Source organism: Marmota monax, unplaced genomic scaffold (genome assembly GCF_021218885.2).
Source record: "Marmota monax isolate L192 unplaced genomic scaffold, Marmota_monax_Labrador192_F-V1.1 WCK01_AAM20220418_F8-fsc00025, whole genome shotgun sequence".
Lineage (NCBI taxonomy): Eukaryota > Metazoa > Chordata > Mammalia > Rodentia > Sciuridae > Marmota > Marmota monax.
In genome coordinates, this window is record NW_026691950.1 from 4,574,284 (window position 1) to 4,601,284 (window position 27,001).

Consider the following 27,001-nt stretch of genomic DNA (forward strand, 5'->3'; position numbering starts at 1 on the left):
AATTGTAATTTATTGATTCTATCATTCATTCTAAATTTATTATTTGATGTTATACCAAAGAAAATGGTTTCTCTTGTTTGTACTTATTTATTTGTTTATTTATATCACTATGGATTCAGGAACCAAATCGTTTTAAAATATGGCCACAGTCCCTGTAAGGTAGTTTTTTTTTTTTTTTTTTTTTTTTGTTCTTTAAACATGTCCATCATTCTTTGAGCACTTTTTTGCTTTTGATAATAAGCTCCCAAATCAGCCTGGAATCAAGGATTCCTGTACCTTTTACTATGTACAGATATTGTGAAACTAATATTTGGGTATTAGGTTTGTTTATTGCTATTGATGTGTCATTGCTCCAGAACCCATTTCCATGGATAGAATTTCAAAGTATATGTGTGTGTGTGTGTGTGTGTGTGTGTATATATATATATGTGCATGTAGAGATATATGAACATATAAAATATCATCTCATATTTGTGTATTTATTTATTTGTATGTATTTGAGCTCATTTGATTATTTCAAGTCTGGTTCAGCAACAAAGTGTTCTTTCTACATGTTGGTTTTTCTACATTCGTAACTCTCTTCTCTGGTGAAACATAGGCCCCATCATCTTCAATGTATCATTTAGTGAATTCATTTTCCTGGTAGGTGCCAATCTCCCATTGTGATTGTCCCCACCCCTTTGCCCATTATGGGAGTGCTCTCCTCACCCTGCCTAGGCTCAGTTAATAATCTCCAGTGCCACCTAAGAGTGCACAGACATGATTTTCTTTTATTCTAGTTTTAACACTTTATGCCAATCCACTGGACCCAGTCCTGGCTGACACCTATCTTGCTTACCTGCTTCGAATAGATAAATTATTCAAGAAGGAAAGCGAACAAGCTAGTGGCATAAGTTATAATTAATGAGTTTATTACCTCAAATAGAATTTTTAAAAAATTTTCTAAATTACTTTTTTCTAAATTACTATTTCAAGGTAACTAGTCAGTAGAAAAAATGAACTATAAATTTTTCATTCTTATATATAAGTAATGTGTTGGTTTATATATCTATAAAAATTGGTATAATCTTACAACTATTGGGTTACATGAATTATAGAATTAGAGGTTTAGAACTAGAATATATTGATTGACATTCATCACCTAAATAAGTCATTTAAAAACTAAATTAATAAGAGGTGGATGGCTATTCCAAAGTAACACAATAGGTAGGCATTAGAATATATGGGTTTGGTTAACAAACCCAGAAAAATTATCCTCAGACATTTAATTTATTTTTTTTTACAGTTTGTATTTATTTTTTTGTGGATACCCATGGGAACCTTTCAGAATGGTTCATTATTCTTTCTGTAGACATAACTGCTAATTTTTGAGTGCCTATTGTGGGGCATATTATATTTTAGAAGATATATTATCATTGATTTGTCATTGAGCATTGATCATTTTCTGTTTGTATGTTATAATACAACTGACCACAGAGAAGTTAACTCACTTCTCACAGAAGGATTCAGTCCAGATATATTGGATTCTAAATCTCTTCTACCATGTCAGAGAGCCCCTTCATATTTTATGTAGGCCCTCACAACAGTTAATAGTATGAAATTGGCTTAATTAAATGGGGTAATTCTTGGTTCATATAATTGAAGAATACAGATGCAGCCTGATCAAGCCCCAAACTCAAAGTATGGCCTTTTTCCATGTTATTTTTTCCCATTTCATAGCTCACCTCTGCTCTGAAACTATTGTATTCATTCTCACGGTTCATGAGGGACTGACTAATGGTAGGAGCTACAGTCTATTCAACCACATTTAAAACCAAGGGAAAGAGATGGAGATCTCGCCCCCTAGGATTCCTAGCAAATGTTCCATTGTGTTTCATTGGCTCTCAGTAAGTCATGTGTTCCTCCCTCCACTAATTACTGTAAGATGTCTGCCAAAGCCACATCCAGAATTCCTATGGCATGGTGATGCAGTAAGTGTAAAGTAGCTTTCCATGAGAAATTAACAGCACAGCTTATAGGAAGACAGAGGGATGTGAGGGGGCAAAAACAACAATTATTTTTATTTTATTTTTTTACTGCAGCTCTTCATAGAGAACTGTCAAACAGAGCTTCTGATTCTACTGAATATTTCTCTGACTTATAACCCAAATGCCATTATGCCTTACACAGTATAATTTTGATGGTTCTAAATGCATGATGGTCACATCATAGCTGGAACATGGTGTCTAGGGGTCATAACCTTTCCATCACCTTTCAAAAGCCTGCCACCTCTGTCAGTATCTCAGCTGCAGATTGTGATCACCTTTGGCTCTCTCCATTCTCATGTTTTGCTTTTGGCTCATTTATTCCTTTTGGGATCTGTAGATTCTTGCTACCTTTTCTGCTCTTCCCTCTCAGAAGCAAAGAATGACATTTAATAAGCAAAAAAGAAGCCAAGTCATATTTTCTCATTTTTTCAATATGTTTATGAAAATGGCAAATTCCTTAACTAAACTTAACACTTCAAATTTCTTTTCTTTTGTATGTTTAGTAGATTCAGGAGTTTTGATGTCCAAGATAATAAGGTCTATATACACATCTTCTCATAAGCAAATATTTAACAAATTCTCCTGGAGCAGGTTGTATCCTGTGAACTCCTGAATAGTCTCAGATTGGGGGATTTGTGGCTAATCGAAAACACAAAAGTTAGCAAATATTTAAGTGTAAAATTTGTTTTTCTTTAATGTATTAATTAACAAAAAATAATTATATTGGGAATAAACCAAGGAAGACTAAATAAAATTATTTGTTTATATATTTACCTCATACCAGATGTTAAGGTCAGTATTGTCAGCCTGTTGCTATGGATTTAATAACTTTTACCCCAATTTTGCCAGATATGAGGATGATACATAGACTTATGTTTGAATCTGAAACATACAGTGGAATTTTGAGAAATATGAAGTCACCCGTGGGTCATTATAATTTACCTGATCATAGTACATAGACTGACTAAATCTTTGCCTGTTTTTCTTTTACCTATTTGCATGTGCAAACTAATAAGAGTCTAGGATTTTCCAACCACTTACTCATGAGAACTCTTTTGTCAAACAAATAGCAGATCAATGTTACTCTAATTGAAGTGAACATATAATTACATATACTTAGGCTGTTTAATTGATTTTATCAAAACTTTTATCATGATCTTAGAGCAGTAGGAGAGATTATGTCTACCAGCATCCTTTAGCACTTGATCATATTGTTTGAATTAATTACCAAAATATCAAACGTAAATCCTTCAACATGTCATTAATAATAAAAATCATTATACATCATCACGTTTAAAGATCTATGATCATTACTTTCTATTTAAAAAAATAGAAAGATTATGTTAGGGTAAATTGTTTAAGCCTCAAATTCTGAAATTAATGTTACCTTGTAACTGAAAGGAAGTAAGAAGATGATCAACTACAGAAGTGACATAAAGAAATCCTTGGATAAGCTATTAAAAAGAGTTTCCTTCCTCTCTCATAAGGCCTGCTAGTAGGGACCAGACTATATCTACCATTTAGTGCTCTGAAGCATGATGTAGATGATCTTTTCTAAAAACAAACAAGCAAACTTTATGCAGTCTCCAAAGTTGGTTAAGAGTCATAAGCTATTAACAGTAACATTTCTTTGTAATTAAGATGATGTTAGTAAACTAAATTAATTTGTGTTCAATCATGATACCAAGTCTTCTAATAGTCTTAAAAAGGCATTAGTAGTAATTATTGCAGAAATCCTTCATTCTGTGCACACTAAAGGAAGATCACCTTTCATTAGTTGCAATGTTTGAAGAGCAGCTGGCAGTACCTCTGACTACCTGTGAACTAAATCTCTAGGTGTCTTTCTGTACCTTAGGACATACTTTGAATTATGAATGAACAAAGCCAGAATGTTTCCACTAGATTATATTCTGTTTAAAAGAGCATAAATTGTGTTAGTTTATTTTGTATTCTCATCAGTATCTAGCATATTGCTTGGTTCATGGAAGTTGCTTCATAAATATTTGTTGAGTTGAATCTGCAATTACCCCATGTGGAAGTTCTCACTGGACTGTATTGTGATAGTTTGTTTACTTGTAATCGTTTGCTAATGATTTAACTCATTGAGTGTAGATCCCTCTCTTTTCAATTCTCAATTTCCAAAATTAAGCTTCAGGCTTTCTGCCTACCAAGAGATCAATAAATATTTGTTCCACAAATGAATGAAACGTGAATTAATTATGATGCTCTTGAAAATTATTTGATGAGAAAGGTCCCTAACGTGAGAGATGAAGTAACTGAAGCCAGAAGTCTGAAGGATTTTCCCAAAGCCAGAAAAAATATCATGAGAGACTAAACTTTAGGTATTTGGTTTTTTACTAGCACAGTTAATAAACTGTATACACAGACCTGTTTGCCTGTTACTTAAAAAACACAACAACAACAACACTTAATTTTACTAGCTATGGCTTAACATTAAGTCATATGTTTCCACTGCTGATTATACCAGAACAATTTCTTCTTGGGGTAAACACAAATCCATTTTTCTACTTGTTACTATCTCCCAATAAAATAGAAAAAATTTAAAAGATATTTAAATAGCAAGATATTTTCTGCCTTCTTATTTAAATCCTTATTGTTCATCCTTGTTTGATATAGCATTCTTTAAGATTTTGTTTGCTTTTGGTCACAGAATATCCCTCTGCCCTGTAAAATGTCCTTCATACTGCCCTATGTGTAAGAAAACAGTTTCACCTTGTTTTGTTTCACCTATGAATGGTCTGTTTAGCTCTTTGACAGTGTGGAGCTGATATTGCAGAAGCGTTTTTGCTTTCTGGTTTGTTGCTCCTTACCTGAAAGCACTAATTTTCTCCTCATCTGTGAAGATTCCCAAAGTCTCAAGGGTAGGCTTGAACTATACTATGCCCCATGATAATAAAACTTAGCACATGGTGTGTCTATTCCTTCACGCTAATATCCATAGTGGTTGTACCAAAAGTGTTTAAGTGTTCCTTTCTCCCCTGAATTCTCACCAGCATTTATTATTATTTTTTGTGTTATGACAAAATAAAATTCTAACTAGGGTGAGATTAAAATCTCTATGTAGGTTTTTGTTGCATTTCCCTGATTACTAAATACATTAAACATTTTTTGCATATTTTCTGGCCATTTGTATTTCTTCTTTAGGAAGTGTCTGTTTAGTACATTTGCCTATTTGTTGATTGGGTTATTTGATTTCTTTTTAGTAAGTTTTCTGAGTTCTTTATGTATTCTGGATATTAATACTCTGTCATAAGAGTAGGTGGCAAAGATTCTCCTCCTTTCTGTAGTCTCTCTTTTCATGCTTTTAATTGTTTACTATAAAATAAGTGTCCCAAAATAGCCAAAGAAATTCTGAGCAATAAGAGTAACACTGGAAGCATAATAATTCCCTACTTAAAAATTATAATAGAGGGCTATAGTAACAAAAACTGTATGGTACCAGCATAAAAACAGACATGAAGACCAATAGAATAGAAGAGTCAGAGACAAATCCATACAGATGCAGTTATCTGGTACTTTTTTTAAAAAAATTATTTATTCAATTTATTATACATGACAGCAGAATGCATTTCAATTTATAGTACACATACAGAGCACACTGTGTACTATTATGTCTCTGATTGTACACAAAGAAGAGTCACACTATTCATGTCTTCATGCATGTACTTAGGTTAATAATGTCCATCTCATTCTTCCATCTTTCCTACCCCCAGGCCCCCATCCTTCTCTTCCCTTCCCTTTTCCCTGTTTAAAATTCCAACATTCCTTTCAATTTCCACCCACCACCCCCATTATGGGGAAGCATCCACATATCAGAGAAAACATTCTTCTTTTGGTTTTGGGGGATTGGCTTACTTCACTTAGCATTATATTCTCCAACTCCATTCATTTACCTGCAAATGCCATGACTTTATTCTTTTTTAATGCTGAGTAATATTTCATTGTGTATATATAACACAATTTCCTTATCCATTCATTTACTGAAGGGCATCTAGGTTGGTTCCACAATTTAGCTATTGTGAATTGTGCAGCTATAAACACTGATGTGGGCTGCAATACTGTAGTATGCTGTTTTTCAGTCCTTTGAGTAGAAACTGAGGAGTGGGATAACTGGGTTAAATGGTGGTTCTATTCCCAGTTTTCCAGGGAATATCCATACTGCTTTCCTGATTGGTTGCACTCATTTGCAGTCCCACCAGCAATGTTTGAGTGTGCCTTTTCCCCATATCCTTGCTAACACTTATTGCTGTTTATATTCTTAATAACTTCCATTCTGACTGGAGTGAGATGAAATCTTAGAGTAATTTTGATCTGCATTTCTCTAATTGCTAGAGATCTTGAACATTTTTCATATATTTGTTGACTGATTGTATATTATCTTCTGAGAAGTGTCTGTTAAGTTCCTTGGCCCATCTATTGATTGGGTCATTTGTTTTTTTTTGTTATTTAGCTTTTTGAGTTCTTTATACACCCTAGAGATTAGTGCTCTATCAGTTATGCATGTGGTAAAAATTTGCACAATTTTTGTAGGCTCTCTCTTCACCTCACTGATTGTTTCTTTTGCTGAGAAGAAGACTTTTAGTTTGAATCTATCCCATCTATTGATTCTTGATTTTAATTCTTGGGCTATAGGAGTCTTCTCAAGGAAGTTGGGGTCTACTCCGATATCATGGAGATTTGGGCCTACTTTTTCTTCTATTAGATATAGGGTCTCTGGTTTAATTTCTAGGACCTTGATTTACTTTGAGTTGAGTTTTGTGCATGGTGAGAGATAGGGGCTTAATTTCAGTTTTCCCAGAACCATTTGTTAAAAAGGGTATATTTTCTTCAATGTATGTTTTTGGCAGCTTTGTCTAATATAAGATAACTGTAATTATCTGGGTTTGTCTTTGTGTCCTCTATTCTGTACCATTGCTTTACCATTCTATTTTGGTGCTAAAACCATGCTGTTTTTGTTATTATTGCCCTGTAGTATAGTTTAAGTTGTGGTATAGTGATACCACTTGTTTCATTCACTCTTTTTTGCTAAGGATTGCTTTAGCTATTCTTGGTCTCTTATTTTTCCAGATGTATTTCATGACTGCTTTTTCTATTTCTATGAGAAATGTCATTGGGATTTGGATTCGAATTGTATTAAATCTGTATAGTGCTTTTGGTATGGTGATTTTTGACAATATTAATTCTGTCTATTTAAGAACAAGGTAGATTTTTTCATCTTCTAAGGACTTCTTTTTTAAAAATTTAATTTATTTTTTTAAGTACACCACAGCGGAATGTATTACAATTCTTATTACACATATAGAGCACAATTTTTCATATCTTTGTATAAAGTATACTCACGCCAATTCATGTCTTTACACATGCATTTTTTTGCATTACAATTCTTATTACACACATATATATATACCACAATTTTTTTATATTTCTGGTTGTATATAAAGTAGGTTGACACCCAATTCGTGTCTTCATACATGTACTTTGTATAATGATGTCCATCACTTTCCACCATCCTTGCTAATCCCCTGCCCCCTCCCTTTCCCTCCCTCCCCTCTTCCCTATCTATAATTCATCTATTCGTCCCTTGTTCCCTCTTCCTATCCCATTATGAGTCAGCCTCCTTATATCAGAGAAAACATTCGGCATTTGGTTTTTTTGGGATTGAATAACTTCACTTAGCATTATCTTCTCCGTTTACCTGCAAATGCCATGATTTTTTTCTCTTTTATTGCTGAGTAAAATTCCATTGTGCATATATGCCACATTTTTTTTATTCATTCATCCACTGAAGGACATCTAGGTTGGCTCCACAGTTTAGCTATTTTGAATTGTGCTGCTATAAACATTCATGTGGCTGTGTCCCTGTAGTAAGTCCTTTGGGTATAGTCTAAGGACAGGGATAGCTGGGTCAAATGGTGGTTCCATTCCCAGGTATTTCACTAAAGGAAAAACTAAGTCAAGTTAAATTACCAAAAATAAACAAAAATGATCGGGAATACAAATCATGTCTCAATAATAACCCTGGATGTAATGGCTTAAACTCACCAATCAAAAAGCTTAGACTGGAAGATTAGATTTTAATAAAAATACCCAACAATATGCTGCCTTCAGTAGATTCATCTCATAGGAAAAGACATCCACAGAATGAAGTTGAAAGATTGGTAAAAATCATACCATTCACATGGACTATGGAAACAAGCTGGGGTTTCTATCCTCATATCACATAAAGTAGACTTCAAGCTAAAGTTAATCAAAAGAGATAAAGAAGGATATTACATGCTGCTTAATGGAACCATACATTAACATGACATAATAATTATAACTATACATGCCCCAAACAATGGAGCATCTACATTCATCAAACAAGCTCTTCTCAAGTTCAAGAGTCAACACAAAAATTCTGGGTGACTTTTACACACCTTTCTCCACTGGCTAGATCATCCAAACAAAAGCTGAACAAAGAAACTATAGAACTCAATAATACAATAAAAATCATAATAAATACTCTTTCTTAAACAAGTGAATACACTTTATTCTCAGCAGTACTTGGATTCTTCTCTATACCTCAAAGCAACTCTTAGCAAATACAAAAAAAATTAGAGATATTATCCAGCATTCTTCCAGATCATAATGGAATGAAATTAGAAATAAATAATAAAATAAAAAAATAGAAGCTACTACTCCAATACCTGGAAACTAAATAATATGCTATTGAATGAACAATGGGTTGCAAAAGACATCAAAGAAGAGAGTTAAAAATTCTTAGAGGTAAATGAGTACACTGATATAACATATCAAAATCACTGGGACATTATGAAGGCAGTACTAAGAGGAAAGTTCATTACATGGAGTTCATTCCTTAAAAGAAGAAAAAGTCAACAAATAAATGACCTAACATTACATCTCAAAGCCCTAGAAAAAGAAGAACAAATTAACATCAAAAACAGTAGAAGACAGGAAATAATTAAAATCAGAGCTGAAACCAATGAAATTGAAACCAAAAAAATAAAAAAAAAACAATTTAAAAAAATTGACAGAACAAAAAGTTGGTTCTTTGAAAAAAAATAAATAAAATTGATAAACCCTTAGCCATGCTAATGAAGAGAAAGAGAGAGAAAACTCAAATCTCTAACATCTGTGATGAAAAAGGAAATATTATGATGGACACTACAGAAATACAAAAGATAATTAGAAATTATTTTGAAAATTTATACTACAATAAAAGAGAAAACATTGAAAGCATCAACAAATTTCTAGAGACATTTGATTTGCCCAGACTGAATCAGAATTATATACACAAGCTATACAGGTCAATTTCCAGCAATGAAAGAGAAGATTCCATCAGAAGCCTACCAACCAAGAAAAGCACAGGACCACATAGATACAAGTTCTACAAGTTCTACAAGACCCTCAAAGAGAACTAATATCAATATTCTTCAATTTATTTCATTAAGTAAAAAAGGAGGAAACACTTCCAAACTCATTCTATGAGGCTAATATCACCCTGATTCCAAAACCAGAAAAAGACATATCAAAGAAAAAAAATTCAGACCAAAATCTCTAATGATCATAGATGCAAAAATTGTCAATAAAATTCTGGCAAATCAAACACAAAAATATGTTTAAAAGATAGTGCACCACAATCAAGTAGGTTCATCCCAGATATGCAAGGCCAGTTCAACATATGAATTCAATAATGCATCGCATCAATAGACATAAAGATAAGAATCATATGATCATCTCAATACATGCAGAAAAAGCATTTGACAAAACACTGCACCCCTTCATGTTCAAAAGACTACAAAAACTAGGAATAACAGGAACATATCTCAACATTGTAAAAACTATCTATGCTAAGCCCCAGGTCAATGTTATTCTAAATGGAGAAAAATTGAAACCATTCCCTCTAAAAACTGGAACAGACAGGGATGCTTTCGTTCACCACTTCTTTTTTTTCTTTTTATTTATTTATTTATATATGACAGAGGAATGCATTACAATACTTATTACACATATATACCACAATTTTTCATATCTCCAGTTATATATCTATTTAACATAGTTCTTGAAACTCTAGCCAGAGCAATTAGACAGATGAAAGAAATTAATGAGATACAAATTATTACTATTTGCCAATAACATGATTTTATATCTAGAAGACCCAAAAATTCCACCAGAAAACTTCTTGGACTAATAAATGAATTCCCAGAGTAACAGCATGTAAAATCAACATCCATAAACCAAAGGCATTTCTGTACACCAATGACAAATTCTTTGAAAGAGAAACTAGGAAAACTACCCCATTTACAATACCCTCCCCCCAAATAAATAATTGGGAATAAAAAAAATGAAAGACCTCTACAATGAAAACTAGAGAACACTAAAGAAAGAAATTAAAGAAGTCCTTAGGAGTCTCAAGATGGCGAACCAGAGGGAGGCAGCATTCTGTATTGCTTTGTGATCCAGATCTCACCTAGTCGAAATACTGCATCTCTGAGTGTGTTAGAGAACCCCTATTCAGCTACTCTCTGCAGAAATCACCAGTGCTGTGACCCCCACACCTGGCTCTACGCTTCGGTGTTCGAGCAGGACCCAAAGCCCAAAGCTCCAGTTCACGCAAGACTCCGGGAACACCTTAGCAGAATCACCTATCAACACATCTGCAGACCGCCAAGACTTCACTCCACTCCCATGCAGTTCACTCGGCTGCTACCTACCCGCAGCACAATGCCAAAGCCTGGCTCCGCCAACCTCACCAGACACCCCAGCGCTGAAAGCACACGGCTGCCATCTTGGCTCAACATTCTCGCCACATTAGGTGGGGGCAGTTCCCAGATTGGATCTCCAGGGGCCAGTGGATTTTTGCAGAAATCACCAGCGCTGCGACCACCCGTGCAGAAATCAGAGCCTCTTGGCTCCAGTAAGTTTCTGGACTCTGGACCCAAAGCCTGCAGTTCTAGCCCATGTACAGCTCACAAGCAAAACTTAGCAGAAACACCTACCAGCACCTCTGCAGAACTCCAGACTGCGCGAGACTCTCACACAGGTCACTTGGCTGCTACCTAGCCACAGCACAACGCCATCGCCCAGCTCTGCCATATCACCAGACATCCTAGCACTGGAAGCAGACCATCTCCATCTTGGAAAACCTTCCTTGCCATTTTGAGTTGGGCGTGGCTATCAGATGGGATGGCCATTTGAGCAGGTACCTGATTGCCAATTCCTCCCCCCTCCCCAACAGCTTTACCTCAGCACAGTGGCCACCCAACATGGATCTCTGTTTTCTAGGCATCTGATACTTGACAAAAAAAAAAACAAAAACAGACATTAGGGAAAAGGTGGTCTTTTAAGACAACCCTGCGGGGTAAACTGAATATCTGTATGTAAAAGAATGAAACTTGATCCATACCTCTCACCCTTCACAGAAGTTAACTCAAAATGGATCAGAGACCTAGAACTTAGCTAGTAGAAAACCGGGTTGTTACAAGAACATAGGCCCTTTATTTTTGTCTGCAAATGACTGATGGATGGTTAAAAGCAGGATTAAAGATTTGGCATCTCTTTCTTCGTTGTGTATGCATTCTAAGCTACCTTGGATTTCAGAAACAAGGTCTGATTAATAAACTTTTGTAATGAGTGGAAGCCACCCTGCAGGAAAAAGCAACTCTCTTACCCTGGAGAAGGCCCCACATGACCAACCCTGAAATAATAATCAACAGACCAAGTCTGATCATGATCATCTGCTTTGGCACCTCTACAAAACCTCTTGGAAGGAAAAGCCTTAATCCTTGCCTTCATTCTGCTCTTGATAAATCCTCAAAATCACTGTTAGCCTCCGGGAGGGTGGACTAAGGATATGGACTTCCTTTGGCTACTGGATTCTTTGATCGTTGGTGGGAATAAGTAATTGTGTAACTTCCCAGGAAAGTGAAGCCTTATTGTCCAGAGATAACTTGCTTACTTGCTTAATAATGCTCTTTCTTTCTTTTTTGCATTCACTTTCTTATTTTTCTCCCTATCTCCCATACACATTTCTGGAATTTCTCCTTAATAAACTATTACTTGTGTTTGTATCCTTGCCTTGGGCCTGCTTCTGATAGAATTAAGAGCAGGTATACTAAAATGAATTGAGAGCAGAAATTCTGGCTACTCATCCATTCATCTCATATCCTACCTGCAACAGGCTTGCCCAGACCTGACTGAACAGTTCTGTTTGAGTGGCCTTCTGAGTTTGCATAGTAATGAATGTCGATATGAACAGAGATTGAGATGTCATGTTAGAGATACTCCCAATAATCTTCAAGACAGGCTATTAAGAATTAAGTATCACATTCAAGTGATAGTAGTTATTATTTATTGATTGTTTGTAGTGGTTGGTAGATTCTGAGGTGGGCATTTAAGATATGTATCTTATTTTATCCTCATAAAAGCATCAAAAATTGGCTAAAAAAGTTATTTTATTTGGAACCAAATGGAATTCATGTTCTATTACAACTTTAACTTGCTAACTTCAGAAAAAAAACATTCTTATAGATGCCCATTTCCTCTCAAAAAATGAGATGAAAGTACCTACCTTGTAGGCTTGTTACTATGCATGCCTATTAAGATGATGCATATAATGCATTTAGCCCAATGCCTTACACTGTTCAATAAATATTAGCTATAAAAATAACCATCATAAAATACCATTTTGAGAGAAATGGTTGATTTTATTTTAAGGTTGTAGTAATTATGACTCAAGGACTCAAGGAACTTACTAAGGTTGTGTAGTTATCTCTCTGACCTTGAACTCCCACATTTAACCTCCTCTTCCCACATATACTGCTACTTCATTTATCTTGGTCATTCTCATTTTTTTGCTCAAATTTCTGAAAAATTCCTCTTTGTTCATTATGTAGTCAGAATGACCTTTGAGGAACATTTAAAAATCTGATCATCTCACATTTCTTAAAGTATGATTTATTCTCCCCAAGTATGACTTATTCTCTTTACTATAATTTGAACGCTATCATTCTCTACATGGACTTCATGATTGAGTCTCCATTTTTCTAGTCAGTCTTACCACTCATCACTATCTTGTTTCTTCCTATAACCCCACCATTGTCTACCCTCTGTACAAACAGTAAGCTTTCTTGCACTGAGACTTGTCATGTACAGTTCTCTCCTTGAAATTCTTCCCCTACTGCACTTTCTACTTCATTGTTCTAACTCAAGCCTGTTTTAGGTTTCAGTGGAGATCTTTTCCTATTCTTTTCACAAAACCTCTCTTTACTCTACAAGACTGGACCAGGAGTTGCTGTGCATTACAGATGGTCATGGAATGTTTGACACTGCTACATTTCAGTATATGAGATAAGCACTTAAAATACAAACCTCATTCAGTCCATTTTGATGAAAATCCCAGGTCTTAAGAGGCTGATGATGTCTACTTTCTTTCTGGTGGAATACTCCCTCTTGAAGTTTGAACTTCTGATCTGATAATTGAGATATCCATTAGGTAACTAATGGGCTGGTAGCATATACAGCATAGATATGCCAGACAATGAATGGGATGATTTACATATTGGGCAAGACAAAGTGGGAAAGTACAAATTTTTTTTTCACACTACTCAGAATGGTGTGCAATTAAAAACTTAGGAATTGCTCGTTTCTGGAATCTTCCATTTAGTGTTTTTAGATCATGGTTAACCACACTTAACAGAAACCATAAAAATGGAAATTTCTCATAAGGAAAGACTACTGTATAAAAATAACCAACTGTTTTAACCATTGTATTTTAGGACAATTGGTAACACAGCAAGTATATCTGGGATTGGTGCCCCTCTTAAATGTTTCCACATTATTCTGTCCTTACCCTGTTTTCACAGTATGTCGTCATTATTTCTTATTGTGTGCTTCTTCCATGGACCTGTAAGTATCCTAAGAATAGAGCTCATGTATTGTGCAATTGAATATTTACCATCATTTAATATATTGTTTTGAATATAGAAGGTGATTCATAAATATTTTCTGACAATATACTTGAGATTGTTTATTAATATGGTACTACTAGTAATAAAAATTAGAGATGTTACTAATAGGAATTTTGGATTTTTTTCCTACGAGATTTCTGAGTTATCTTTCTCCTTTTTTCATTAAAAATTATAATACATATATTTCTGACATTGTGGTGATTTGGGGGACTACATCAGGGACTAATAGGCTAGTGGCATATACAGTGCAGATATGTCTGACAATGGGAGGATTCACATCATAGGCATCAGGGAGTAAGAGAAACATTGCCTTTAACTTCATGGAGTAGAGCTTACAATATTGTAAACAAGTCAAATAGAAATGCACAAAACTAAAGGTTGAAAGATGAAAATATATAGTTAAATCAGAGAGGCATTAGTTAGCTTGAGAGGTCTGAGAAGTTATGGAATTGGGGATGGGCTGAGTTGAGAGAAACATTCTCACCCAGGAGGGGAAGTTTCTCATTGGAAATCTCTGAGGGGGCAATCTTTGTGCTTTTGGGGAGCTAGGGAAGAGCTGTGTTTTTAGTTTCCTTTAGTTCTCAATATTCTAGAAAACCCTACTTTCATTGTTTTAGTGACAGATTTTTCTCTGCACCATTACATAATTATTTTCAATATCAGAGACCTTTTGTTCACCTTGAAGAACTCCCCCAAAATTTAAATATGAAAATCTTAATAAAATAAAGTTCTAGCTGACTCACTTAGAGGTAATTATTTTAAAAGTTCCTAGGTTTAAAAACTCTTTTGTGAGCTCAACTTTAATTTCAGGGGTTTAGAGGAAAAATAATTATATGCTGATTGCGATCTCAAAATGTCACTGAGAATTATTAACCAGAAAAGAAAGGGATATTCTATTTAAATATTTGTGCCAGAATAAAAGAAAAAAATTGGACTTCATTCTTTTAGATTTTAGTATTATTATCTCTAAATGTCTCTGTCCACATTATTTAATAATTCTAAATATTTAAATAAAAAAATCTAAAGAGATTCAGGCTTTAATAACTATTTGTACAACAAAATTTTAGCAGTTTCATTGATATAGGGTACTACTGAAATATTTGCCACTTTATAATGTAAATATTCAAAATAATAAGTCTGGCATAATAGTAATAGTTTGATTTTATAAATGAAAAGAATGAACTTACAATCTCCTTGTTTTTAATTTTCAATTTCTAGCTAAAATTTTTGACCAATTAGATTAAATTAATTAAAAGATATAAAGTATTTGGAAAAATACTTAGCTCATGGTGAACATTAATTTTTTTGTTTAATCATCACACATTTTCTCTATGTTTCTTTTCAATCTAATTCTGCCTACAGGAAGATTTAGTAGGCTCTGAGATGCAAATAATGAGCTTTTATTTACTATCAATCATGAACTAAGATTGAACCTGAAAATATAGTGGTCCTATAGTCTCTTTTCTCAGGAAGCAGAGTTCAGTGACAATGACAAAATTGAAATCATTGAACCCTGTACTTTTGAGTCATTTCATTCCCCAAATACTCACAATATTTCTTTCTTTTCCCTGTTATTATTTCTTATTGTCAATCTTATTGTCATGACATTTTATTGATAGTATAATGAGCAGATAACTTCTCTACTCTGGGGCAAAATGTGTCCCCCATCTCCCTGAGTCTAGGGAGAGAGATATTTTCTGTTATTCATTTACCCCTGCTTCTAACAATCTGGGTTTTTAGTATTTCCTTTGATCATGGTTTTACCTTGGGATGAGCAGAGGGGTAGGATCTATTATTCTCTTGTGTCAGCCCTTAGAGTAAAAGAGAGAGAATTCTCAGACACATGTAGATGAGGGATTTGATGGTAGGAGAGAGACTAAGTAGAAACCAGTGTATATCCCTAGAAGGATATATTGCAGGCTGTGGAATACCTGATGATTATGCTACCTTGGGAAGTAAAAATAAAACAAATGAAAAATTTAATGTTGAATCTGGGATCAGGATAGAGTACGATGAGCCTTGAGTATATTGATCTCACTCTGTTTATTTTCTGTATTGAAACTCTATAACTGTATGTATGTTCTAATTCTTCATGATAGATTGAAAAGAAGACATATAGTTGTTAAGAATGGTGGGCTAGTCATCTGTGACCAGGTGACTGTTTTAGGGGTGAGTTAGGAGGTTTGGGAAAGTGTTAGAGTCTGTAAACAAGTCAGGATGGTGCCTGGCAAAATGCCAGAGGGAGTGGTTTATGAAGTAACACCAGAGAGCCATTAAGTGTGGAGATTTCTTATTGGTTGACTGATGTATCTAGTTTATGCTAATTAAGATAAGCTGTGTAAAATGTATAAATACCTCTGTTGTCCTATAATAAATGGCTCCCTCTCCTGCTGTATCAACTTACACAAGTTGTTCATCACCCCCCTGGTTATTTTGCTGCAGCTGGACTGCAGCAGGAAAGGTGGGAGTGGGCCACTGAGGAGGTCAGGGAAGGTAGAAAGAAGTTTGAATGATACTGATTGTCAGGAAGAAGACTAGCAATGGTCATATTCAGTTAAGGAGACACAAAGGGGATTGTGGTTTGAGATGCTGAAGTTCACCCTCAAAACAATATGCAAAACAGTGGAGATGGAAGTCAATGGTAACAAAGATGGCCACTATGCTTGAGGTGGACATATCTGAATGGCTAATGGTAAAGCTATCACCAAGATTTCAGTGAATGGGTTAGAGCTGAGAATTGTGAGCTTGGAGTTGAATGTATTTAAGGAGGTTAAGTGTCATATATTATAGATGAAATTGCAGAAGCATTCAGATTGCACCCAGGAAAACAATAAACATGAGTAGTATAGTGGGGAGAACTGTGAGCAAATAGTCCAAGGGCCTACCTTCCAGTCTTGATACACCCCCCCCATCAACAGTCGTGTGATCTTGGTGTTGAGCCCACGAAACAAAGAAAACACCATAACTCCAATTTTAAACCAAATTAAAGCAAGCTTATATTGTGTACACAAGAGAGTTGGCAGCGTCTACTCACCCAAAGCTGGGATAGAGAACAGCAACAGCTCTCCTGGGAAGGAAGGTTTTTATAGCACAAAACATTACAAAGTGGGGTGTCTTGGAAACTTACAGCTAACAATTTCTGGCAAGCGTAATACAAAGGGAAAATAGCAGGATAATGATCTACATGACTTAACATTTTAAGGTAGGGAGTAAATTGAAATTCCAACATCAGAATTTTTGAGGCACTGCTGAGGTTTTAGGGAGGGTTGTTATCTGGTCAAGGAGACCCAGGCATGGGTGAGTTCAGCAGGAATTCCAAACAAGTTTATGGTCAGGCCAATTAGAAATCTTAGTGTTTTATAATAAAACAGAAATAAGCTTTTCATAAAATTGTGACGACATGGCTCCCAATCTTAAAATGGAATTAGGCTGGTTTCATCACTGGACAAGACAGTGTACATCTGGGTCTCTGGTTTCTCATCTTAGTAGATGGGGATTTTATTGCTTAGCCTGCCTCACATATCTGTTGGGGAGAATCAAATGAAAAAAAATACATGTGATCTTATTCAGTAATATGTAAAATTTTATAACAGAGTAATTACTTGAAGCTCTCACTACTGATGCCAGATTAGCTGAGAAAACGAAGGTATAACTTGAAAGGCAGTGAGAAGGAACCCAGGGTTGCAACACAGAAACAAACCTTGAGATATGCATAACTGCTTCGACAGATGGCCAGCTTTAGCAAAGTCTCTGTGCCTCATTTCTCATTGCTGAGTTAGAATACACAGTGGAAAAAGACAAAGGTGAGGAGATATTTCTCACCCAAACTGGTGTTTTACATCGACAGAAGTGGACGCAAGATTGTTAATGGGCTGAGGCTGCTCTTCACCACTAGATAGAAACTAACATTTAACCAGATATTGGTTTCATATATCTCATGAAATAACTGAAGGTTTATAAAAGTAATAAGTATAGGTTCACAACAAAAGGGAATAACTGTTGCCTGATACCATGAGTTCAAATCCTATCTCCTTCCCTCAGTATGGATATATACAAGGAAAAGTTTCTAAATTGCTGTGTACCTTAGTTTATTTATAAATAAAATGTGAATAATAATAATGGAATCTAGGGCTGCTGTAAGGATTAAGAGAGTTAATATATGTTAACCACTTGGAAGAGTACCTGGCAAACAAATATGAGCTGTATAATGCTACAGTTCTTTATTATTACTAGCAGGAGAATTCTGGTACAGTGAGGAACCCTGCAAACTAGTTAAAATACTTTGATTCCTGTCTGTGTTAGTTGGATGAAAGAAACAGAAGCAAAATTCAGCCTAATTAAACAAATACAGAAGGAATTTACTGGCTTATAACTTGTAAGTTCCAAGAGCTTGGTTGGTTTGGGGACATAGCTTGATGCTACATTCAAGGATTCAAATAATAACCTAGGTCTCTTTGTCTGTCTTTCTTTCCCTCACTCTTTTCCTGGCATTACTCTTCTATAATTTGGATACCATGTTGGGCAGACATTTTCTGTTTGATGTGGTGGCCTTTTGTAGATCTGTTGTAAGTAACCCACTTAGCCCCAGTAGCAAAGGAGATCTTTTTTTCTGATAAATCAAACAGGGTTTCAGAATCACACTGTGTAACTTGTGACTGGTATTAGCCACATCAAAACCACATGATGAGCCAGGCAGGGCGATACACACCTATAATCCCAGTGGCTTAGGAGTCTGAGGCAGGAGGATTCAAGTTCAAAGCCAGCCTCAGCAATTTAGCGAGACCCTGAGCAACTTAGTGAGACCCTGTCTCAAAAAAAAATTTAAAAGGACTAAGTGGTTAAGTGCCCCTGGGTTCAATCCCTGTACTGGTAACAAACAATAACAACAAACACATTATGGAAGAGAGGGGAAGGTGGAGATGCCCCCAACAAAGTTAGGGCATTATTTTTCAAATAGATAATAGATGCTGAGCACACAAAAACACAGCATATGCTCATTGTTCACCCAGCTTATTACTAGCGGTATGACCTTGGACAAGTGACACAAGCATTCCAAATTTTACTACATAATGAGTGTTGATCCCTGCCCTACCTAACTCATTATGTCCCTAAGGGGGTTAAATGATAGAATGTGCAATCCCTTTGTATATGGCCCTGTAAGAGTGTGAGGAAGTGATATTATCTTCTGCTTGACTTCTTTTGGGTTTAAAACATCTGTCACCTCTACTATTTCTTATTCAATTAAATTGATGTACTTAAAATTTTTTCTTCTTGAATTCATAGAGGAAAATATTAAACCAAATAAAAGGCAGCCTGGACTTGTATTGTTCCTATTAATCATATCACTCCAACCCAGCACACAGTCATTTATCATTACTCCTTGTTGATTGCATGTCAGCCAGACTTCAATCTATTTCATAGGAGCCCTACAAATACTAATTTATCCTAATTAGTGAGACTGTGCACCTCTGTGACAGAGCAGCAGGCATTTGCTGAAGACCTGGTTCTTCTTTTTGTCCCTTTTGCTGATTGTACTTTAAATGGTTACTCACAGTCCCCTTGCAGGGAAAAGTCACCTTTTATTTATGTCTTTGAAAAGTATTCCATGATTTTGTTAGACGTGGAAATAATGTGAGTACACGTGGGTACCAGAACTGTCCTCTTTGGCACAGGATGTCCTGCAATACAAGTACCAACAGCCTCTTTGGATGATTACAGCTTATTATTGTTAGAACCATAATTACAGATGAACAGTGATTTGTGTGAAAATAGATCCTGTGCACATATCTTATGGAATCCTCATCTAACCATCCTCAAGTGGTGGGATCTATATTTCCATTCTGTAGATAAGGAAAATAAGGTTTAGAGAAGGAAAAAAAGGTTTAGAGGTATTCAAAGATATTGTTGGCTCTTTTACATTCCTATGATTTTTTTTTTTTTTGCATTTGAGTCAGCTAGTCAATTCTACAAAAGACCTTGTCAGGATTTTGGTTCAGATTGTGTCAAATATTTAAATAAATTGAGGGACAGTTAACATCCTTAAAATATTGAGTAATTTATTCTATAAACAAAGTATGTCTCCTTTTTTTAGATTTTAAATTTCTCTCAGAATACTTAATTGTTTTGGGGGTACACACTTTCCCCTCTTTTGTAGGGTCCTATCTAAGCACTAATAAGTGATTTGAGGTTATTTGTTGTATTTTTAAAAATGTCAATTAAGAATCGTTTTATCCTCTTATGTGGAAATACAATTAGCTTTTATGTATTAATCTTACATTTTGCAAGTCTTCTAAATCTACTAATACTTTCTAGTAGCTTTTTAAATGTATCCCGTAGTATTTACTAAGTAGAAGAGATGTATCTATATATAAAGAGTTTTATGATTTCCTTTCTAATATAGATGCTTTGTATTTGTTTATTTATTTAGAGTTGATTTTGTTGTTCCCAATGATTATGTTCTGTCAAGGCTCCATGCACGGAGAATTAGCCTTTGCTCCTAGCGGAAGTTCAGGGTTAAGTCCCTATGACCCTCTGGTGGCAGTATTTTCATTATCAATCAACACAAAACCTTGTTTTATGTGTGTTTCTGTGTAAATGTACTTTATTTAACCTGTATTGTTGATTCATTAACATTGGCCTCACAGCCAACACTATGAGTACAACTCATGCCTGAAAGAAGCTTATCTAATTAATGTGATTTCTTTTTAAGTCATTTCAAGTCTTCTGCTCCATAGGAGCACTAGACAGCACTTTAGCACTATGCTTGGGGAGCATTTTAAACAAGAAAACTGCCAACAAGTACAAAAGCATGCAAAACCTGGCACGGAGTAGATCATGAAAATGAAACTTGGTTACAGCTTGTGCATGAAAACTAGAAGGCAGGGCACTGCCTCAGCTGGGTGCATGTGCACTGTCAGTTCAAATGCTTTTGTCACTCTGTATTTGTGAATGATGTGAGAGTGATTTGGGTTTGGAGATGAAATTCTTTCCCACTCTGGTATTTAATATTTTACTTTCCTGCTTTCTTTGGCTTTCTTAGCTCTTCTTTTCCTAGTCTCTTAATGATAAAGGAGAGGTCATTAACTAGATACTTCTTTTTTTTCTGAGTGTTTTTATGAAATGGCTAAACTAGTATACAAATGGAATCATAAAGCTTGTAATCATTTTTGTCTTGTTCCTTTCATTTAGCATAATTTGGGGAGGATTCACCCATACTGTAGCATATATTGGTAAGTCACTCCTTTTTATTGCTGAGTTGTAGTCCATTTATGGAAATAGCACAATATTATAAGTCTAGTTACTAACTATTTTAGAAAATACAAACTAATATATCGTGACAGAAGCAGATCAGTGGTTGCTTAGGGATGGAGAGTGGAAAGAGTGGGGAGGGAAGGATTAAAATGGGGTGGGACTAAACTTTTGGGGGAGATTTACTATATTGATTGCAATAATGGGTTTCAAGGTACACATTTATATCTTTGAGATCACAATTTACACACTTTAAATTTATGCATTTTACTGTATGTAATTATTCCTTAATAAAATTGTTTAAGTAATTATATGAAATTATAGTAAGATTTCTTCCAGACTGAGGTAGAACCTGCCAAATTTGAATAGAAAATTAGGAATAAAGAATAGAATTGTTTTCTGAATGGAGTCCAAATATCAAGCTCATTCACTGGTTATGTAAATTTTAAAACTGAAAATCTAAATAAGACTCAGCAGAAAAAATATACATTTTATATTTGACATATAGTTTTCTGGCTTTTACCTCTGATGGTTCTGCCAAGAATGTCCCAGCCATGTGTATGGCAAAGTCATACTTTGAACAGATAGCAAAAAATGAGTTGAATTAAAGCATAATAGCAAATGGTGCCACCATGATGACAACATACGATTTTTCTGTTATATTATGTGGCGATTTGGCCAGAAACCTAAAGGAATTATGCAAGGCTTTTTAAAAGGAGGGCTGAGATGTATAACACAGACAAGAAATAGGGTATTTGGAAGAGATGCTTGGACGATAATTCCAATTTACTATATATCCTGTGTTACCATACAATTTGACAGCACAAATGACAGTATAGCCCAGAAGAGCTCTTTTAATCTACTATTAAAATCAAAGCTGAAAAAAAAACTACTAATATTCATTGAGGATGACTAATTCCAATAAGTATGTAACATTCCACAGTAGCTAGGAGGGGATAGTAATGGCCTTTTATATTTTCATGTTGGTCTAGAATCAACTCTCTGTGTTTCTCTATTTAATTGGCAGGTAGTATCACACTCTTAGGGTTCCCCATTTTGGAATGGGAATTTCAAGAGGCTGAACAAATTCAAAAAGAAGATCCAAGTGGTTTCTCTTTCCAACAGGACAGCTGCCATGGTGTCTTTGTTCTAGCTATCCCAGTGCTACTCCGGTACTCCTGTGTGTCCATCACTGGTGTTTCAGGATGTAGAAAATCTCCTTCCTGGATTCTGAGCCCACAAAAGGAGACTCACAGGTTATAGTGTTCCCTTTGACTTTTTTTGGCTTTGGCTTCTACAACTGGAGCCTTAAGAATCTCTCTGGAACTCCTATTGTCTTCCCCTTCAAATTCTCACTTGTCAGAGGTGCTGGCCCAACAGAGGTTAAAATTGTTATCTCTGGAACAGCAGAGATCTGCTCTCTGGAGCAGCAGAGATGTAGACCTTCCTAATGCTAGGGGATAAGAAATGGATCCGTTTCATGCCAGGGTTTAGATGACTCATTCTCATTTTCCTGAAACATGAAAAATATATCTATCTCTTCTTCCACTGCCACCAACATTTTTTTAACAGCAGATTTAAAAGCGTGACCAGAAAAAAACTGGTGTTATGAAAAAACATCAAGGCTTATTATTCTTTCTGGGTATAAAAGTACAGAACATCTTCCCAGCTCCTTGATCCACCCCCTCCCCCCATTCTTTTCCTTCTGCTGATAAAGCATTCTCTGGCTCTATCAGTAAAATTATATATTTTAAAAAAATGTTTGGCTTGATAGTCAGTTACCTAATAGAAAAGCAAATTGTTTCCTAGAAAGCATCTTACTACGTTTGAGTGGTATAGAAAGTAGGGTTCTAGACTGTACCCATGCAACAAAAAAAGAGGTATCACATGCTCTCACTTGTGGAAGCTATAAAAGTTGATCTTATAGAAAAAGGGTAGTATTCAGGTTACTGGAGGATAGGAAGTATGGGGAGGAGGAGATAATGAGGGAGTTTGGTTATGGGTACCAGTCAGACAGGATGAATAAGTTCCAGTGTTCTACAGCACAGTAAGCGAATACAGTTTACAATAATTTATTTTATACTTTGTAAAGAATTAGAAAAGAAGTATGTAAAATTTCCCCATACAAAGGTATAATAAGTGTTTAAAAGCGATGAATCTGGCCATGGCATGGTGCCACATGCCTGTAATCCCAAGAGCTCAGGAGGCTGAAGCAGGAAGAACACAAGTATAAAGCCAGCCTCAGCAATTTTGCCCTAATCAGCTTATTGAGACTTTGATTCAAAATGAAATATAAAAAGGGCTGGAGATATGGCTCAGTGGTTAAATGGCCTTGAATTCAATTCCTGGCACCCCCCCTCCCAAAAAATCAAAACAAAACAAACAAACAAACAACAACAACAAAAACAAAGAGATGGAGATGCTAATTACCCTGATTTGATTATTATACATTGTATACATGTATCAAATTATCACTGTACCCCATGCATATGTATTATTATATATAAATTTTAAAAAGAAAAAAAATAGCAGCACTGTGACAGTTGTACCATACATCTCTTCAGAGATGGTGTATGTGTGATTGCTTGTGTGTGTGACTGAGGAGTTCAAGCATGTGGGGAAGTATCCTACCTGTGGTGCCTTGAAGTTTAGAGGCTTGCATACAAATCCATATAGGGTAGGATTTTTCTATCACAACTAAAAAAAGTCAGCAAAAAGATAACACATTTTTCAAGTATTGGCTTTCATCACTTGAGGAATTTACTTTCTTTCCACAGCTGAAAACTTATCAGTTATCTTTTGTTTTTAGGCTCCAGTTTCTCCAGAGAGTTAGCTGTGTATAACCAACAATATGAATCTTGTTCTAATAGAATTACTACCATGTTGCCTTATCACTTGCTCCTGGTAAATGGCCTTTCTAGCTTGGGGCACATCCTACAGGTCTTTGGGAACAAAACCTATGACTCTGGATCAGGCTTAGAAATTCTCTAATCTATACCTCTTTCTTTCCCTATGTATAGTCATACATGTCCTCCTAAATTGTGTGAATGGCGGTGGGGATAAGAGAGCTTTACCATGGAATGGAGGAGAGAAATAAAAGTAAAAGAAGGAGAATTCTGCAGCCTTTCTGAATAGTTGCTTAAGCTAAAATTAACTGGTGGTAGACATGTAGTTATCCATGGAGTAAACTCAAATCAGGAAGCCTTGCAAATTTTCATATTGCTTTGTATTTTCCTCTAATTCCTCACACGGATCTATTTAGAAAGTACCAGTCCAGGCTGAAGAAGAAAAAAATAACAGGTAATGGTGTATAAGGCCTTTGTTGACTCTTAGGTTTGGTTGCTGTCTCCAGGAAAGGCAGGAATCATAATGGAAGTATTTATGTTGTCTTCATACTGAGTTCTTGCTGAATATTTAGCTTGAACAAAATGAAATGAAAAAGAGAGGACTTTCTATTTGAAATTTCAGGAATACTTTGCATCTTAACACAAAAACTTTGAAATATTTTCTGTCCAATTGAGATGCATCATGCTTAAAATGTGGGCTTGAAGATTTTGTTTTTATTTTAATGAAATTTGGCAACTTGATATATATATAAGCAGAGTTCAGAGTAGGTGGAAGTCTCTGTGTGTGTGTGCCTTGAAATTTAATTTACACAACTGTTTCACTAATGCTGTACTTTTGGAAATACATGTCACACACAAAGAACCTGGATAATTTACATTCATAAATCTATTTGGCAAAATCATGTTTGACAATTAATGTTATATTAGAAATAGAGTTTATTTCTAAAGATCATACAAAATAGAATTGTATCAATCAACATCAAACTCCAGAACAAAAATCACTTTAAGAACCTTAAGATTTTAATGCAAGGAAATGGTCACAAGAGAAATGGAAAAGTTACAAAGCCAAATGAAATAGTGAGATGATCCAGAAATTAACTACAGTGAGAGGCCTGGAACACTTAGAGAAGAAGAGAGTGCTATTAGAAGCCAAGGGCTATCACCCTGTCTTCCCATGTGCTTTCCTACCAGACAGCTGGGACCACAACAGGTAGACCATTTAGGTTCAAGGAGTAGGAGAAATGCCCTGACTTTTCCCTACTTGTCTTCTTTTAGAGAGGTCTCCTGTTGTTGAACTTTCTGGACATCAGTTGTTTGAGGAGTCTGTGAAATATAGATTGTGGTTATCAGTTCTCTGTGATAGAAAGCAACACAGAGGTAGAGAAGGAATGGATCTGTTCCAGGATCACCACAGGAGAACAAGAAGAATGTCACTCACCTACTGATGTATGTTAACAAGCATAAGACATGAAAGGCATTTTAATTAAAAAATAAGAGTTAAAATAGTGAATATAATATTATTTACAGATATGAAAAATAGAATAAAAGGCTAACAAAGTAAATATTTAAAATTTTACAGATGATTAAAGTAAAAGGAAATAAATAAGAAAATTGAATTGGATATAATGTGAAAGAATAAAAGAAAAAAGAAACACAAATAGAATACCATGTTTTGAATTCTAGGATGGGTAGAATGGATATGGATATATGGAATTTGTGATATCTTCTCATTATGGAATTGCCAAAGGAAAAATGAAGGAATAATACTTATTCAAAGGGAAGGAACTTGAGTAGGATTCTTTTAGAAGAAAGGTTGATGTAGTAAATTTTAGATATTGTTCGTTGTACATTCGCTGTGACAGTTACTCAATAATGCCATTGCGGTGTTGACACAGCCATAGACAAGGTGTAAATGAATGAATATGGTTGTGTTCCAATAAAACTTTATTTCCAAAATTGTTAGGGGGCTGGAATTTGCTCATGCACTAGTTTGCCAATCCTTCTCTAGAAAAACTTTTGTAATAAAAAACATCATTTATTCTAATTTTTGTTAGTTAACTTAGAGACAGACGAATCTTCATGTTCAGACTCATATATCAAGCTCTGGTTTTAGATTGCTTTGGTTTGAGCTTCAGCTATGCCATTTGATGACCATGTGGACTTTGGCAAATTACTGTCTCTGAGAACCCTAAAAAACAGATCCTTCATTCTCATTTCAATTTACTTTATGTACCATGCTGAATCTCTCTAAATATCAATTTTAAATTTTCCAGACAGTGTTTTCCTACCATATCTCAAATAAGGGGTTCACAATGTCAGTTCAATCAAAATAGTCCACTATCTTTGCTCAGGAATCCATTCTCAACTCTTGATAGCTTTTAGCTATAGAAAGGTAGGAGCACTCTATTCAACTGGTTTGTGTGTTACTGTACATCACTCCAGACACCCAGTACAACACAATGACCCTAGAGTTCATGGCAGAGCCATCACCCTGTGGCGTTTAGTAAGTATTTACACCCCAAAACAAACACATATACACACTCTAAAGTGAAATTATACCTGATGAAACCATACCAAGTTAATATTTATATTTATATCAGTATCTATTTATTTATTCAATTGTACTATAAACAACATTTTCTCATTTTTGTTTGAATTCAGCCAGCACTACAGAGATTTCCTGAACTACTTTCCTAGATAGAAAGGTGTTTGGAATAACCTGAGTTATACATTTTTGAGTAAAATTTCAATATTATAAACACCCACCATATTAACAGAATAACAGATTTTTATTAAGACACAGAATAACAGCTTTTATAGTCTGTTATGGTTTGGATATGAGGTGTTCCCCAAAAGCTCCTGTGTGATTGCAGGAGGTGAAATGATTGGA